The sequence below is a fragment of the Trichoplusia ni genome, chromosome 20, assembly GCF_003590095.1.
Source record: "Trichoplusia ni isolate ovarian cell line Hi5 chromosome 20, tn1, whole genome shotgun sequence".
NCBI lineage: Eukaryota > Metazoa > Arthropoda > Insecta > Lepidoptera > Noctuidae > Trichoplusia > Trichoplusia ni.
The window spans coordinates 2,811,315-2,829,454 of NC_039497.1; the positions used below are offsets into that span (position 1 = coordinate 2,811,315).

The following is an 18,140-nucleotide window of genomic DNA, read 5'->3' on the forward strand; positions in this document are numbered from 1 at the left end:
TTTTACCTTAATCGAATTTTAACTAACTATTCTTTTTGAAGAATGTCAAATTACGTCTTATTGCCTTTTTTATTGTACAGCAAATTTGATGTAAATCAGTGTTTCAATTTTGGGTAGGACATAGACAGCAGAGATATATAGATAGCAGAGCAGCAATGAGAAATGGTTGCCATAAAAGGATATAATAAATAATGTAACTAAATTTTGAGGCACTGCCCGATAAGCTAGCAGGCTGAAATTTTCAGGGGAGCTTCAAACGCGATGACAATGAAATTCACCGCATAACATAAAAATGGCTGACCCGATTTTATTAAAATTTGAATGAAGTGACATTTAAAAACGTTAATTTTTATTTATTAAATCTATTTTAGTACTTAGATTTTAGTGTTTCTTAGACAGTCGTTACAGGTAGTCAGAAGCAAGAAAGACTGACAGCCGGTCTAACTAAGGGGTGTCGTGTTGCCTAGGTAACTGGGATGAAGAACTCAGATAGGCAGTCGCTCGTTGTGAAATACTGGTTCAAACTGCACGTGATAACACTACAGGCAACAAGCTAGACCGATTATCACCCAAAGGTTTAAAACACACAACGTCCTCATCTATATAACACGTACATATAATAATAAATTCAGTTTCCAATTATTCGCTAGTATCTATTTAAAACAAGATCCTCTTGCATTAATCACTGCATGTTGCAATGTACGTAATATTCTCACAAAGCCACGCCGAGCTCCTTATTATGCACGAAATTGCATTCAGCTCAGCCATTGATAACCCTAATCAGTGTGTCTCGCTTTGTACCGGGGTTCTATAGTAATGATAATGGCAAGTAAGGATAAAGGTACAAATGTTTAGGCCTTTGTTGTGATCATGTCTGAATAGTATTAACTAGCTGTTGCCCGCGACTTCGTCCACGTGGTTAGGAGATCTTGAACCGTTCGCAGCTCACGCAACGGAAGTCCTCAAAGATTAATAATTTTCCCCGTTTTCTTCACATTTTCCATTGTATCAAGTTCATTAGTCGCAGCGTGATGTTATATCCTTCCTTGATAAATGGTCTATTCAACACAAAAATATTTTTTCAATTCGAACCAGTAGTTCCTACAAACTGTAACAAACTCTTCAGCTTTATAGATTAGTGTAGATTCTCGTGTCACTTGTAACTAAACTCCCCCGAAACGGCTTGACTGATTCTCATGAAATTTTGTGTTCATATTGGGTAGGTCTGAGAATCGGACAACATCTATTTTTTCATCCCCCTGAGACATTTTGTTTTTTGTAAGTGGCTAAATAGCGTTTGCTGGGTCTGCTAGTATATGTATATTATTGTCTATTTGAACTCCGCAATATGCTGAACTAAGTAAAACGGTGAACTGCTCACTTTCGGCTAATGAGGGAGACAAGTGGGAAGGGGAGTAGAGAGACCTTTGCCCGGCATAGAGCATTCTAGATTAGTAATGATTTGCATCACGCCTTTAAAAAGGACCGGTTCTCTACTCATGAAGTTAACCCGTGATTGAAAAAGATACAGAAAGTCAAACATTGAACTGAATCACATACTCTTGGGCTTTTTAAATTCGAATTCAAAATTTATAATGAGATGAAAAAAAAAATTGAAATATGTTATGATTCTTAGAAGAGCGTTATAAAGAAAACCGTTTCGTAAATAAATCACAGAGTATTCTTAATCCGTAGCATCCAATCAATAACGCTACGAAAGGTGACGCTCGCTCGCCGTAGCACTCCATCGCTACGAAACGCAAATAACGAAATTGGCGTCAACGCGCTGTTCTCTGGCCCTTAATAATTAAAAGCCAGCACTCCGGCTATCAAAGTCAATTGGATCATTGAGCATAGAAAATTAAAAGGAAGTGGTCAAGGATAATGGTCAAGCTTAACATAAATGTAAATACAGATATAAAAATAATGATTTTCATGCATAATAACGGATGCGTATTTATCAAACAACAAAGAATGGAACTTACGCGTGACGTCACGATTGATTATAAATTTGACGAAATCGTAACGTCACAAACTTAATCGTTCAGTTAAAGGAAAAAATGCATTTCAAATATTGTTTTGTTATCTATCTGTTGTTCTTAGGTATTTTAACTTTTTATACCCAATCACCAATTCCTCTTAAAACAATTTATACCACAGGTACATATTTAGCATTCGTTTTGACATTATTTCAACCGTTTAATATATTTGAAAGTGGGTAAAAAGTGACGAGAATGACACGAATTTAAAATACTACTTCCACTATAACAGTATAAGTGCACTTCCCTCTACTCACTTATCATCTACGTATGGGAGCAATCACGATACTCGTCCAATGAATATTATATGTTGTGCTAGTGACAACTTCGTTTCCCAAGAGATTTGCTGAAGCGATCGCAGCGTACACGTAACTTGTTGTGATGAGTCGCCACTCATGTTGCTAATCGATAAGTTTGCATATCGATAGACTAGTAATTAATGGAAACTTGTCAAGTGGGAGTCGGACTCGTGAGATTGAGGTTAACTTACAAACAGACTTAATACAAAGAAAATTTGTCACATTACAAGCCACATCCACATCACATACATTGTTCTGAACCCAAAGTAAGTTGCTAAAGCACTCGTGTTATGGAATTCAGATACAACGAAGGTACCACAAACACCCAGGCCCGAGACAATGTAGAAATGTGAATTTAAACATTGTTCCGACCGGGGATCGAAAACAGATAGTTTATAATAGAATATTTTTTCCGATTTTATGTTCCCGTGGGATCACTTTTGATTTGTAGCGGGTAAGCCCGCGGGCAACAGCTAGTCTGCTCTCAGAATATCAACTGTTAACCTATCACAATTCATGGGATACATACTGAACAGGAGGACACAGGTAAAAACAGCTGAGTTTAAGCATACGGTTCTGGTTCATCCCTTGGAGAAAGAACCACAAAAACAGCCATAGAATTATCGATCCGTTTGAAAAATATTATGTCACAAAAAAACGTCACTTAATCCCAACTAATATTATAAATACGAAAGTTGCGCTGTCTGTCTGTTTGTTACGCGTTCACGTCTAGACCACTGAACCGATTTTAATGAAATTTGGTACAGAGATAAAGTTGACCTTGAGGAAGAACATATAATATTATTTATCCCGGACTTTTGAAGAGTTCTCTTGGAAACGCGATATAACCGATCTCGACGGCGAAGCCGCGGGCGAAAAACTAGTGGGTGATAAACAATTAAATAATTAATTAACAACGATTTCTTAAAATGGTGCTGATGCTGCACCATATTTGTACATCAATACATTGAACCGACAAGCCAAAGTCAGACATCACTAGTTGTTAAAAATTGACTCATCACCCAGCTAGCCTTTTCTCAACTATGTTGGGGTCGGCTTACAGTCTAACCAGATTCAGCTAAGTACCAGTGTTTTACAAAAAGCGACTGCCTATCTGGCCTCCGCAGCCCTGGTTGCGGTCACTTATCTACGGACCAACCCCGTCAAGCGTAGCTTAACCTGTGATCGATTAACTTATACGCAATTGCAGATTAAAAATCAGAGAAAAACACAGAACATATTTATACGAAACGTTGCTAAACCTCCATCTTTATTTTCCCACGTTTTTATACTCTCACTTTCTTGTTTGTTTGTTTGTATGTCGTTTCGGATGGATTTTTGTAACTCAATTTTGAGATACTTCCCGATTTCTAACAGGTTGACATTTTCAAAAGAAAATGCAATTTACAACTACAAAAACCAATTTTGATAATTTTTTTATTGGAGTGACATTTAAAATCGTAGGTTTTTAGGTTTTTTAATATATTAATTTAACGATTGAATATTAAAATTTGTTATAATGTAATATAAAAATAGTAAAATACATTTTCTTTAAAGATTTCAACTTTCTAGCCAGCACGAATTATGAAATATTTACTGCCTGGTGACAGACGGAGAAACAGCAGAATCGTAAAACAGGGTTTCCTTTGGCTACGGACCTCTAAACAGATGCAATCACGCACAGTCACCATTAAAATTGTATTAAAATTACAATGTCTTGTAGGTGCCTTATACACAATGATTTATATCAGCATTGTCTTACGATAGTTGCACTTCATAAAAATTAAATAAAATAACATTTATACGTCACGTACTTTTTAATTACTGCGCGGATAGTTGAGAGGTATGGTATACCATGCTTAAAAAATGCGCGAGGGATCGGTATTTGTGTGAAACACATCGCGAAACAAAAATCAAATCCACTATTGTGGAAAGCGTTACAAAACACAGATCCAATAAGAACAAAACAGGTTTTATGCGGCAAATAATAACAAAAACGAAAAACCTTTTCATATTTTAAAATCGGTTTATACTAAGATTTCTTTAACCCAGGTGATCCTACCGACCCATACATGGGTTCTTTAAAATTAAGACATCTAGTCCCATTATTTGATTTATTTCAACCAAGTTAAAGCCGACCGACCCATATATGGGATGTAATTTTTCAGCTGTTCCGAGGGAAACTTTACTTTTATTTTATTTTTCCTGAAAATCTGGAGCCATAATTAAGAATATAAAAAATGCAGCTGTCCAAGACAAAAATAGTTTCAGGCTTATCTGGGTTAAAAAACAAGTGATTAACACTTGTAACTACATTTAATTTGAGTTCCCGCTAAATTGACTGTTTTCCAAAAGTAATTATATCACAATAATAGTGAATTTCTTATCGATTATTTTAAAAAATCTTACCGCTGCATTGTATTAACGTGCTGTTGCATTCGATGAAAATACTCGAGAGTGTATCGCTGTTCTTTACATCATTACCAACCTCTTGTCATAATAATATCCTACTACTATTATAAAGGCGAAAGTTTGTAAGTATGGATGTATGGATGTTTGTTACTCTTTCACGTAAAAACTACTGAATGGATTTGAATGAAACTTTACCACAATATAGCTTATACATCAGAATGACACATAGGCTACAATTTTTGAGGTTTCTAATGTGAGTTCGTAAAAAAACTCATTTTTTGCGCTTACATTGCAAACGCTGACTGAACCCTACAAGATAGATAGAAGGCAGGTATAAATTATAACTTATATCTTCTAACCACGCGGACGAAGTCGCGGGCAACAGCTAGTATTATATACTGAAGCCAACACTCGTCTCAATCAATCATTCTTCTTGTCGGTAACTAACCAGCCAGTATCAGCACGGTTACTAAATAAGGACGTTTTACAAATGAGGTTGCAGTCAGTTTGTCACGAATGAGGTTTTAACCGATCTCATGTACGTCTCCGACAAATAGCTGGGCCCCGATTCTGCTATTTACAATAGCCGATATAGAACGGCAATTGTAAAGCCTTAAATCTTAAGCATTTTGCCAACAAAATAATTGTCAATTCATTGTTTTGACCGAAAGTATTCCGAACCGTAGATACTAAATTTCCAATTTTTGTGTGCGAGAAAGTAGAAGAATATTAAAAGTGGCATATGAAGCCAATTTTCATTAATTTATCGAACATTGTAAATTGCAAAATTGGGATCCGGCCAGTATCAACACGGAACACAATAAGGCGGTTTTATAAATGAGGTTGCAGCCTGTTCGTCACGAATGAGGTTTCAATCGGATCTCATGGATGTCTCCCGACAAATATCTTTTTGTACATTCCTTGTTAAAGATGGAAACGGTGTGATGTATATGGTTGACGTTCAAACGAGTGATGTGTGAGGATACGACCCAGCTTTGAGATGCGTCGGAAAAGCTTGCGGATTTTTACTAGTGTTGCCTTGTAATGTAAGTTCACAAGAAGATATTTGCCGTCGGCCGCTAACGGAAGCGTTTCCCTTCATGAATACAGGTTAAAACTACGTCAGTCTTAGGCAGATTTTTTCGGAATACGAAAATAATTGTTATTTTTTTGTTAAGAACAATATTTTGTTTCTTTAAATAGATCACGTTGTGTGCCTATAGACATGTTTGTTGAAACAAGCGCCGTCGGCTAAGCGAAAAGCCGCCGAAACTCTACATCCGGCTTTCACAAATTTTCCCAACTTCCTGTAACTAATGAGGAGCGTAAATTGAAATACTTACATTAAAAATTATTGTTGTTTTACAATAACATTTTTTACGTGTTATTTTCTATGTGTGCGTGGGGAATGCATCTGTAGTGGTGCATGTGCAGCGTGCACCTGTGTGCGTCGGTGTGGGCGGTCGGTCGTCTCACCACTCTCGTTGGCTTCCAATATTGCCGTTTCACGTTTACCAAATGGGCGGGGTCCACACTAAAACAATTAAAGTAGTGTGTTGTCGGCAGGTGTGCCTCGGCCCGGCGCATGCGCGAAGCAACAGTTAGCCGGCCGCCGCGCCCCGCCGCCGCCGCTGTCGCGCGCCAGCTCCCGCGCCGGCCGGACGTCTCCGCTCGGCTGCCGCGACAAACTTAACTCTCGCGCGCGATCCGCTAGTTCGTAGTTTTCTCTTCGTATATTTAAGGTAAGAATACATTTTTTTTATTTTATCAACACTTTATTTTTAATTTTATATTTTTTTGCGTGAATGCGGTTGTGATGTTTGATATACTTGAAGCTGATTTGAATTTAAGATCCTGCGGTTTAGTTTCGAGGTAAAGTTCACGGTATCTACTTTGCGAACAAATCCTTTGAATTGAAAACAGCCGTATTAATCCGTTTGGAGTCTGACTAAATTATTAAAGGGACGTCGGCGGAAACATGTAGAGTTTTCGGTGGTTTTGGTCATTAAAAAGTCTATTTGTTGCTTTTTAGTTATTCAATTCAATTTGGAGTCATAAAACTTTCTTGCGGTCGTGTAAAATATGAAATATTTCTATTTTATTAATACAACAGGACTAGGAGATTTTTAAAATACTTTGTAAATCTTTTTTCTTTATATTAAGGGGGTAGTTTTGTTTCTGGTGCACATAACATAATATACGTCGCGCGTCGTTAGGCTTTTACTAAACAATTATGAATAAATAAAATGCAAATGCTATTTAAATACTTCATTTAGATGAATAGTTTGGCCAATTTACTCCTATAGTTCCTATAACAAGCGATATGTTTTAAAAATGAAACATTCCAGTTTAGAATTAATAGTTTAAGCATCTCGCTACACTGTTTTGGGGTTTTAATAAACAAAATATATTTATATGAGACTTGCTCTTGTTCCCTATTTTGAGGAATTTAGGTCTTTTAAAACATTTTTATAATACTTCTTAGCCTTAAAACTCAACGTTAAAGATTACAAACTTAAATGTCAAACGCGAATATAAAAGAGGTTGAAATTCGATTAAAAAACCAATCATTCGAACGGAATTTCAATGTTTTTGTTTTAAATCAAATCGAATCGAAATTCAAAAGTGGATTTCTGTAATTCGCCAGTTACTCGGCATAATGTGCGTATTGACGAAGTTAGGTAATGAAACGCCAAGTCAATTACTAGTTAGAGACCACTTAACGAGCCACTGTTTGCTTCCAACATTGAAAGCATTTGATTGGAACTTCAATCACATTTGAGCAGGAAAATCTTAATCAATTTGCTATATTTCTGCGACTTTATCCAAGAAAAATCAGAATCAGAGGTTTTTGGGCAGAGTCTCTCTAATGTACTGAACTGACAAGTCTGATTCACGTTACTCGAGGTAAAAGTAAATTATTTTCGTGCGTTTAGAGTCTTCTATGCGTTATTTAAATAAGACGTTTTCATAACTCTATCTTATCTGCTTAAATTTGAAACTTAAATACGGAGTGGTCATAAGTATTTCAATAATTTGAAATTATAACTATAAATTTGAAGTGTTTAACCTTTTTGATTCGATTAAAAAAAATATTCCGTTGTTAGATAGGCCATTTATTGAGGAAGGCTATAGGATATCATCGGCCAATGCTTAATCAGAGCAGAGCAGTAATAAAATATGTTACAAGAACGGGTAAAAATGAGATGAACTGTAAAACTATCTTTCCGATTTCAATATAAATATGTAATTTGAAAGGAGACCATACAATACAAAAATGTGGGAGCTAAAACCTTTTTTGATATTACGGAGTTTTATTTTGGTTTGTTGTTGAAAGGGGTGAATAATTATCAGGAGTTTTAGTTAGAATCGGAGTTGATCAATACTTAGAGCTTCTTGGGTAGAAGTACACTCACACTAGTGGTTTCAGTGCGTAATCTTTCTTCAGCAAGTCAATATCTATTGCGAAAAGAACTGTTGTGTTCAATTGTCAAATTTTAAACGGCTATATTCAATTTATTTTTAATAATTTACTGGTCTAAAGAACTAAATCGATTTGCAAAAGCAGTGCTTATAACATTACTGTTTTAATTGATGCAATACGCGATTCATTACTGATTTTCCAATGTCTAGAGTCACTTGGAAGGCGGATGGGTTTAACAATGATAAATATAATTATGACACCCTTCAATATGAATCGTAGGTCGTTAGTTAACAAATTGACATCTATACAGGTCGTAAAGAGGTTTTATTATCGTTTAGGAGACCTCCATATTGTTTAACTTCGACATAAAATACATTTTAGTACTCCGACGGGTAGTTTTACATTGGCTGGGAGTGATGTGACGTGACGTATCGTAGATCTGTAGTCTTTGTCCTGTTACGGCTGATTTTAAAAAGTTGTTGTATACAATATTTTGACAGTGGCTTAGATAATATGTTATTAAGGACGCGTGGATTTTACAAGTTAGTCGATATGTTATATCGACAAGTTATTTGAATGTCGTTCAGGTTGGATTTTTGGTAGCCTCAAACCAGATGACAATGCATTTAATAAGTATAGAAACGGCAGGACCGATTTTTATAAAATTTGAATGGAATGACATTTAAAAACGTGGGATTTTAGATTCTTTAAATCTATTAATTTTTATAATTTCACTTTTACTGTTTGTCGGTCCGGTTGGATTTTTGCAACTCAATTTTGAGGCACATCCCGATAAGCAAGCGGGCTGAAATTTTCAGGTTAGCTTCAAACCAGATGGCAATGCAATTTACAATTGTAAAAATGGCTGGGCCTATTTTGATAAAATTGGAATGGTCTGATATTTAAAAACGGTGGTTTTAGATCATTTTAAATTTATTAATTTTATTTTCTATATTAAATAAAATGAAGCTGTTCAATATGCTTTAGGAAATATATATTTTACTAAAGTTTCTAAACATTTACTGTCTTAATTTGTATTATTTTGTTTGTTTGCTCATAACGCCCTCGTATTATAGATATTGTGAATAGTTTTGGTTTTCGGGAGTTCATATTTGAGTAGCTGCGTTATTTTTAGAGGAGGGTAGGTATAGGTATGTTCGTTTTGCGGAGAATTATTTTACTGGCCTATTTCTCTATAGGTACTCGTAGTAACAACAATGCTTTTGCAAAAAACATAAGCTTGCAGTTGTTTATTTCCTTGTTTCTTTTATTATCATTTTTATTATTCATCGCTTGAGGACTTTAACTCTTGTGTCGCGGGTTGTATGACAGTTATTCAAGTGACAAATAATTGCGGTAATGATGTACACTTCCTTAAATCCCTCCTACCGTTATCCAAGAATGTATCAATCGAAATAGTTCGATTATTGTAACGAGCGGGCACGGGCCTATCGTCACAGCCGTCGGCATTTTAATATGTCATTTAAATTAATTGCTATAAGGGTGATAATCGGTTGACACGGACAGTTCCTGTGGTATTGTAATTACTAAACCAACCGCATGTTTAGTACTTACAATTAGCAAGGATTTCGGATAACATATAAATTTCTATTATGAAGATATCTTCGGTGAAGTAATTCTTTAGTTAACGCTGTCCATTACTTGCTAACGATGAAGAATTGCCCAAACGTATTGAACTGACGAAGCAAAGATGCGGTGGGAAAATAATGTCGTTATGTATTTTTGGTGTGATAGTAAAGTGTCTAAGCGTTCTTGTAAGGACTGATTTGTAGTAATTCTGCATTAGTTGACGGTACGTTGGTAGACAATAACATATAGTTTAAGCAATCTATATTCACGATAAAGACACCATCATCGCTAAATACGTCTCAAAAATTATAATTACTCACTTTAATATTACGCAATAATCAATTAGTCTCCAGACATCCTGAATCTTAAAACACAACTATTCTTAATTTAAATATCCCGCGCTTCTATTTTCCAACCTGCCAGTATGGACGAGAAAAGTAACTATAGAGGTTTCATGAAAGAGGTTGCGAACTATTTATAACAAATGAGGTTTTAATTAAGATTTAGCAGTATATTCTCATGAACATATCCAACAGATACAATGGAGGTTTTATAACAAGTTTTGCAGACATTACCTTATTAATAAATAAATTGTTTTAGTATGTGCTTATCTCGAATACATGAGTCTTTCTGAGTGCTCTCTCACACAAGTCTCTTGAGAATACGCGTATAACAGACATACACTATAATATTAGCTATTTTCATATTTTTTTGAACTTTTTTAATGTAAGAAGTGTTTGGTTTAATTACGACTGCACGTATCCATCCAAGTTATAGGTTAAGCGAAGCTTTATGCGTTCGGTTTCTGGATGAAATGAGGAGTGTTATAAAGAGTTCTCCCGTGTTTCAAAAAGCAGTGTCATCAGGACATCCCGGTTTAAATTCCTGGGTCTTTGATAGCTGTTACGGGCAGTTGGAAATCATTTTTTTTAAGAGGCTAGTGAGTAGGGAGATTCTACGACATTTTAGTTTGAATGTCGTTGTGCTAGTAAATCGATCGACCGTTCTCTCTTTGTTAATAATATCATGCGATTTTAACTAATAGTGGTACCTATCGTGATATCTGGTTTTGCGGTGGCGTTCTCAATCTCTATACACACAATATTACAGTAATACCCACTATTTTTTTAAGGAACTCTAAATAAAATAAACTATATGGAAAATTAAATCCATATGGTAAAGAAATACTCACATGTAAATACATCCATAAGCTTATAATTTAAAACAAAATCATTTTCATCCTAGCCTTGTCCTGACTATGTTGGGATCGACTACAGTTTTACCTATCTCCTCTTCTGAATTCAGTCACCTTTGCAATACGATACACCTTAGCAAGACTGCTTGTCAAACCATAGGGGGTTTATTTATTGCTGCTTAATTATTTATTTGTATTTATTAAATACAGGAAATATAAAACTTATGTTAGTACATTGGTCCACAAAACTGTTTGACTGTGGACTCCGGTACCGACCAGTACCGACTGCCAAAGATATACAAATAACAGCCGGGATTTACAATAAAGTGACTTCCAAAACACCCAGGATCCCTTTGTGTCACACAAAGATGGTCACTCAACTTGGGCAGTTGTATCTTAGCCTCGAATTCCTTATTAAAGAAATCTATCATTATACAAATTATGTTAAATAAAAAACATTTCGTTATATCAAAGCGGTTAATCCAAAGCAAGTCGAATGTTTCCATCAGTATTCCGTGAAGACGTAAGCAAAGCTGTTAAAAGGTGTTACATCACATTATCAATGACAATAGCTTCTCAAGGGACAGCTAAAGTAGTGGCAATCGGGAGCCAGATAACGTCTTAACAGCCCGCGGTAACATAGCTACAGATAACGGTTAAACTTATTCATGACTAGCAGTTGCCCGCGACTTCGTCCGCGTGATTAGAAGATAGATATTAAAAAGATCTACAATCCCGTAGTACTTCATTTTGTTCTATTGTGCATAGTTTTAGCAGCGTGCGCAGAAATAGGTTTCCGATTTTACACCTTTGGTTACAACATCGCAAGTTTCTTACGGAACCCAAATATTTTTGAAAATAAATTATAGCCTATGTTCAGCGGAACTCATGTAGCTTCTTAACAGTGAGAGAATTTTTCGAATTGGTAATTGCGTTTCGAAGATTATACGTGTCAAACAAACAAACAATCAAATCATTCCTCTTTATAATATTAGTATAGAAGACGTCGAGTTGTGCGCTTGTGACGTTGTATTGGAATTAAAGTATATTTGATTAAGGGCCGATTTTTCAATCACCAGTTAACTTCTATCTGAGGAATAAATATGGCCGTTTGACATATTTTCTATACAAAAGCTGTCAAAACGTCAAACATATTCGACAAATAAAAGTTATCTAGCGATTGAAAATCGGCCCTTAGAAATATAAAACTGCTTTTTTGTTTTCCGTTCTCAGGTAATATGTTATGAACCGTGATAGCTAGACAGATGTAATCTTCAAGAATGATGCATTTCTGTTGCCGCTATGACAACAAATACTTAGAATATAGATCGAAGTTAAGCAAACGTAGAAACGCTCATAAAATTGATGGCGGGTGACGAAAATTAGTGATTTGTTTTCTTGTTTTGCTTTTATTATTTTAATGTTAGAAGATTATTTAAACAGTCTCTTTTGAAATATTATGAAGACTAGTTATTTTCACTCAGAGTATTACCTACTATTATACATACAAATATTGTGATCTAAACATAAACTTGTAATACATTTTTGACGTAGTTAGCGGCGGAACGTGTAATCAATGTTCGCGGTGTGTTTCCCTTTGAAAAATGCTCGACTACTCTTTGAAAAGGCTCTCGACGCTAAAAACGGACGCGTATAATTCGACTAATTCAATTTGATCGGCTCCGGTAGAAGCGAAGGCGACGTTTTTAAGGAAATTATTAATCTTCCGACATTTGAGGTAATTATAGGGGAATCACAACGGACAACTGGCGATCCTTTATAAAATATTCATGAAACGAATATCTATTTAAATATACCACGTAACAGCTAAGATAGCCGAGTGGTTGAGGTCTCCACGCTAAACCCTCTGTGCACGACGTGTCGCTGTTTCGATCCCCGCATACGACAGGCATTTTTTTGTCTTCCACGAATGCTCGTTCTGAGTCTGGGTGACTTTGTGCATGTTGATAGTAACTGTCGTGAGAATTATTCATTATTAAATGATGTAACGGTCGCGATCCCGCCGCCCTCGCGATCCCGCCGCGTCTGCTCATGATTAAGGACTCCAATTGGGTCCGATACTAGTCGGGCTACCCCGATAAATACGCGTGAGTAAACCGTTACATCATTTAATAGTCTTTGTGCATATTGTCTTGAATATTTCTGAAACTTTCGCAACACAAGGATATTTACATTCCTTAGCCTTGTGAGTAGGTTTTCTTAACAATGGAACCCCATATCGCCCTTGCACCTAGTTAAGGATCTCAATAAATATGTATTGAACAATTTTGTTCGATTTAGTTGACACTAATCTTAGAAGGATACCAATTTCAAATGCGAGAACCATTCGTAAAAATAATAATAATATAAAGGAAATTCGTACTACTATACCTGTACGATGAGTTTCAACTAAGACCTATTACTGTATAAGGGAGATGACGAGATCTCTGGCATAGTGCTGTCTCACTTATAAATATCTGATATATTGAATTGGGAACTCATAGTCTAAGCGATGGTCTACCAATATTCATTTGATCCTTCTGTAAATAATTCAGGTGCGGGTCGTGTTGCCTCAGTATTCGCAAGTGAATAGGGTCTTGAAGACGTGTCACATTTTATTACAAGCCCTTTTGCGGGCCCTATAAGTAGGTATGTAATATGGTAAAAATAATTTTGTTCGTGTTAGAAAGGCTTTCTTGGAATTTATTGTAGAGTTATACTGTAATAGGCATTTTATTTTATGATAATAGGCTTCATGCTCAATGTGGATTTATGTATTGCGACGAAAGATATTATACAATTGTTTTGACAAGTACTTAAAAGGTGTGATCCGCGAACGCTTGTCCTGAGTCTGGGTGTTTTTGTGCCTGTGACTTTAATGTTGTTGTGAATCCGCAGAATCCGTTAGCTACTATTTCTTGACTACATAAAATTGGAGTTAAAAAACTTAACGTTTTAATAATCTTTATTTTTTCGATATTAAAACTCACCTATCTCATTTCGTCTGCATAAAACTAATTAATTCTGAAACTAATCAAGCCAAGTTTGTATAAAACTCTGCAAACTCCACTGTTTACCTGGAAGACTCGTTTAAATGAAAAAGCTATTAAATTATGATATTAACATCTGTTTGAATAAAATCCGACGGAGAATAGATCCGCTTTGGTAGAAACTTTGTTTTAATACTTTTATATTTTAATGTAATTAAGTAAACGGTCCATTATTGCTTTTTCTTTGATGTTCTAAGCATTATTTGGAAAACTACTAGACGAAATGTCTGCTGGGCACACGCCTCTGCCCAAGGAGGATTCACTATTAATCGTTTGAAAGTGTGACGGAAAGCCTGGCTGATGCGAAGACATGAATTCATAAAAAAATTGTCTAGTCGTAGAACAATACGCGCGCAAAATTTGTTAATGGAACGCAATAATATACAATAGGTTTGAATCATATAGCTCAGTATTTTAACGAGTTATTAAGATGTCGATTTGGTGTTGAGGTACACAGTGTGGTTATTAGTTCCACTGATCAAGATTACACCCGAGTTCAAATCACAGACCATTTACCGATCGCTTTTTGGGTTTAATTTGAAAATGATGGAAGTCGACATAAAAAGGTGTGCAAAAAAAGGTATGCATAAAATAATAGTAAAAATTGTGATAATTAATAATAAAAATAATTGTGATTCTGAAACCGGGACACACTAGATGGCGCTATAAAGGGGGCGCCTCGCCAAAAGTCACACGGTGATATTTTAGTCGTCTTACAAAAGAAGCCCAGTTCATGTATCCGACGTAAAAGACCCCTAGGCGCGATTATTTTTTTTTTATCATCAACTAAGATAATAAGCACGAAGAAAAATTAAACAAGAGAAATCTAAAATATACTCTTAAAAATGATAAAAACGCCGCCGCCCGCGCCCCTCACCATTGTTACAAGGCTCGGACCGCACTTGCAACAGAGCTGTGTTTCTAAAAAACTACGAATTGCATTGCATCATAATATTGAATAAAAATTGCATTTTAAATTTATTCAAATCTCATAAATACCATTTTTTTTATCATGAACGTGTTCTAGTCATTGGATACATGAACTGGGCTGCTTTTGTAAGACGACTAAAGATCACGGTGTATAGAGAAATGTTTCACTAAGGCTCGGTATCATATCAGGGTTTTCTATTCAAGGTCTCCCTAGTAAGTTATTGAAGAGAAAATCACGAATTTTTAACAAGTTAGGTCGCGGGCGTCTTCTAGTCTCATAGCATTTATCTAAATACATATACATAATTTAATATTCCCATTCACTTGAAACATTTAATCGAGTTACATTCACAATAGTTTTCCAACCGAAAATATTGGTTTGAACTTTAAATATAAGTGATATTAATAGTGCAAACTGTTCCGGCGGGATTATATTGTAGTTTGAAACAAATTAGTGGGTTCCGCACCGGCTGCCGAGATACCCTCAAAATCGATTTACGAACAATCATATTTTTTTTGAAGAGATTTTGAGAGCAAAAGGCTTTAGGGGACTGAAAAATAAATTATATTAGAATACTATCAGTTGCCCGCGACTTCGTCCCCGTGGGTAGAAGATATCAGTTATGATTTAGGTATACCTGACCGGTTTTTTTCACATTTTCCATGTTATCTCAGTTCCTATCAGTCGCAACGTGATGCTTTATAGCCTAAAGCCTTCCTGGATTAATGGTCTATTCAACACAAAAAAAAAAATCAATTTGGACCAGTAGTTCAAACAAACAAACAAACTCTTTAGCTTTATATATTAGTAAGTATAGATTTCTAAGAAAGGTTTTAATTAGCATCCCACTTAATTATTTCCATGTAAAATGTGGCTTTGTTTAATTAGGGGTTCTATTGGAAATAAGTTTTTTATATATATTATGGTATTTTTTTCATTGGTAGGTACAATAAATTTATGGGTACAAATTTATTTGTTAAACAACAGATTTATGACCATAACCAAGTTGATTAACCTCGATCTATATTTTTAGTACGTATGTCTTTCTACAGCGGCAAATATATCATCTGTTCATGAGACAGCTTGGTGACGGACGATCAGACAAACAACGGACCTTGAAATTTAATTTTCTTGTTTACCCGTTTGGGTAATGAACCCAAAAAATTATCAGTTTTTGTTGCCTTTCAATCCTTGAACAGTGTTACTAGGTTTTCAGGCTGTTTAAAAACTCTTTTTCTAATACAGAATAGAGAGAAGATTCTGACATAAAAGCCCTCAAGCATTTTTTCCCATAAACTTCAAAAACTATAAATAAGGTGATTCAATTCCATTCCTACTTGACTTTCTTCTAAAGCAGAGAAACAAAGGAAATTGGACTCTATTCTTATACCACTAAGGAATCGCGAAGCATTGTATAAATAACACGAATGTATCTTGTAAGTTTACACGTTGAAATCTGAATCTTATGTGCTAAGTAATAAGGGCGTTGAAATTGTTTTATTGACTTTGCATTAGCGAAAGTAGTGTATTACGTTGCCTTCCGATTTGCGGAATAAATCACAAAATTGAACCGTAATGTGTTAATAATAGGGTCGTGTTTGTGCGGTGTCCTTGACCCTGTTGGGAGGCTTCCAAGGATGACCATAACTCATGCTCTTGCTGTTTGTTTATCACGAGCCTCGCCGATAAGTTTCCTGCCAAAGAGATTGGAATTTCTGGTGGATTCGATTTCTATAGTTTCCTTTTTTATTATTATTAACTTTATATGTCGCTTAGTTTTTACGTAAGTATAGAGAAAGGGAGAAATACATTGTTATGAGAAAGAGGGTTTCTCTGCGGTGTTAAACAGATTTGTTTCATTAATATCGGTTGAAGAATTTACAAAAAGTTATGGGTGGAAATTACACACGTTTTGCTGCAAAATTATTTATTAGCCTTAAATTCACGACCTTGACGACCTCCGTGGTCGAGTGGCGTACGCACCGGTTTCAAGGTGTCGCTAGCTCTGAGGTCCCGGGTTCGATCCCCGGTCGGGTCAATGTTAAAATTCACATTTATACATTGTCTCGGGTCTGGGTGTTTGTGGTACCTTCGTTGTATCTGAATTCCATAACACAAGTGCTTTAGCAACTTACTTTGGGTTCAGAACAATGTATGTGATGTTGTCCGCATTTATTAATTCATGGTTTTTTACATTCAAACGTTCGGTTTTTGTGTTGCGATCGGTTCCACAAACATTTAAGTCACATGCAGAAGTCACCCAGAATCAAGACAAGCATTCTGGTATCACACACATGCTTATCCGACGCGAGGATCGAACACGCGACACGTCACGTACAGTGGGTTCGGCACGGTATGCTCAACCACTCGGCTATCCGTGGAGTCGAAATTGTTCAGATAAAGGCAAAAATATATGTTTTTATTTTTCTTTTATATATTAATTATTATTCTCCTTCACCCTACTAATCCACGTGAAAAGAATTCCCCACAACATCCTATTCCTAGTACATCGAATTACAAGTCTTTAAGTCCGAGTCGGTGTTAAATCTTAAATCGCGTTACATTGCGGCCCGCTGTGGAACGTTACAGCGCTAATTATATCACAATGAGCAATGTACTAGCGCACGAGCGACCGAGGGTTGTACTCGACTATGTATAGTACACGGTTTAAACACGGTCTCTTAATGACTTTAGCTTGCTCATACTTATTTCATTACTGGTCTAGATGGAGCGAACGCTTTTATATAGACAATTGTAAGACTTTTTAAACTACTCCCGTATTTTGGAATTAAATCCTTTTTGGAGCTTGGCCTTCACGAACATTCAAGGCGCTCATATGAATATTAGAAAAAAAAATTACCGTCATATTGTTGTGTGAATCTACAAATGTTTCGACAAAACAAAACTGAGGTGGTATCAGGATTCGTAAGTTTTTTGGGAAGATCGATAAAAATGTTTTAAAAAATATTTATAAATTTTGCCTAGACCTAGGTTATGGATTCATGGAAAATGTTGCTGCTAAAAGTTTTAAATATTCACTTGTTGCAGAGTTTCCAAACGAAAATATAATTCCTGGCGGAAACTAAGAGACCAAAACAAGAAGCCATTCGCGTTAATTAATATTGGTAATCACATCTCTTTTATACAAATTGGATTGGATTTTAATCTGCCGAAACTGGATGTAAAAATATCACACGATG

The 18,140-nt window shown here is 35.7% G+C and overlaps 1 protein-coding gene across 5 annotated transcripts in view; it reads left to right on the forward strand.

Moving 5' to 3' along the window:
- Positions 1-18,140, forward strand: part of LOC113503699 — a 121,908-nt gene that overhangs the window by 18,986 nt on the left and 84,782 nt on the right. For 4 of the 5 annotated variants that reach the window (XM_026885762.1, XM_026885763.1, XM_026885764.1 and 1 more), the window contains one exon: positions 6,317-6,492. The exons of the other annotated variant lie outside the window; for it this stretch is intronic. The gene's annotated coding sequence lies outside the window, so the exon portion shown is untranslated. The remainder of the gene's footprint in view (positions 1-6,316; positions 6,493-18,140) is intronic. 5 annotated transcript variants of the gene reach the window in all.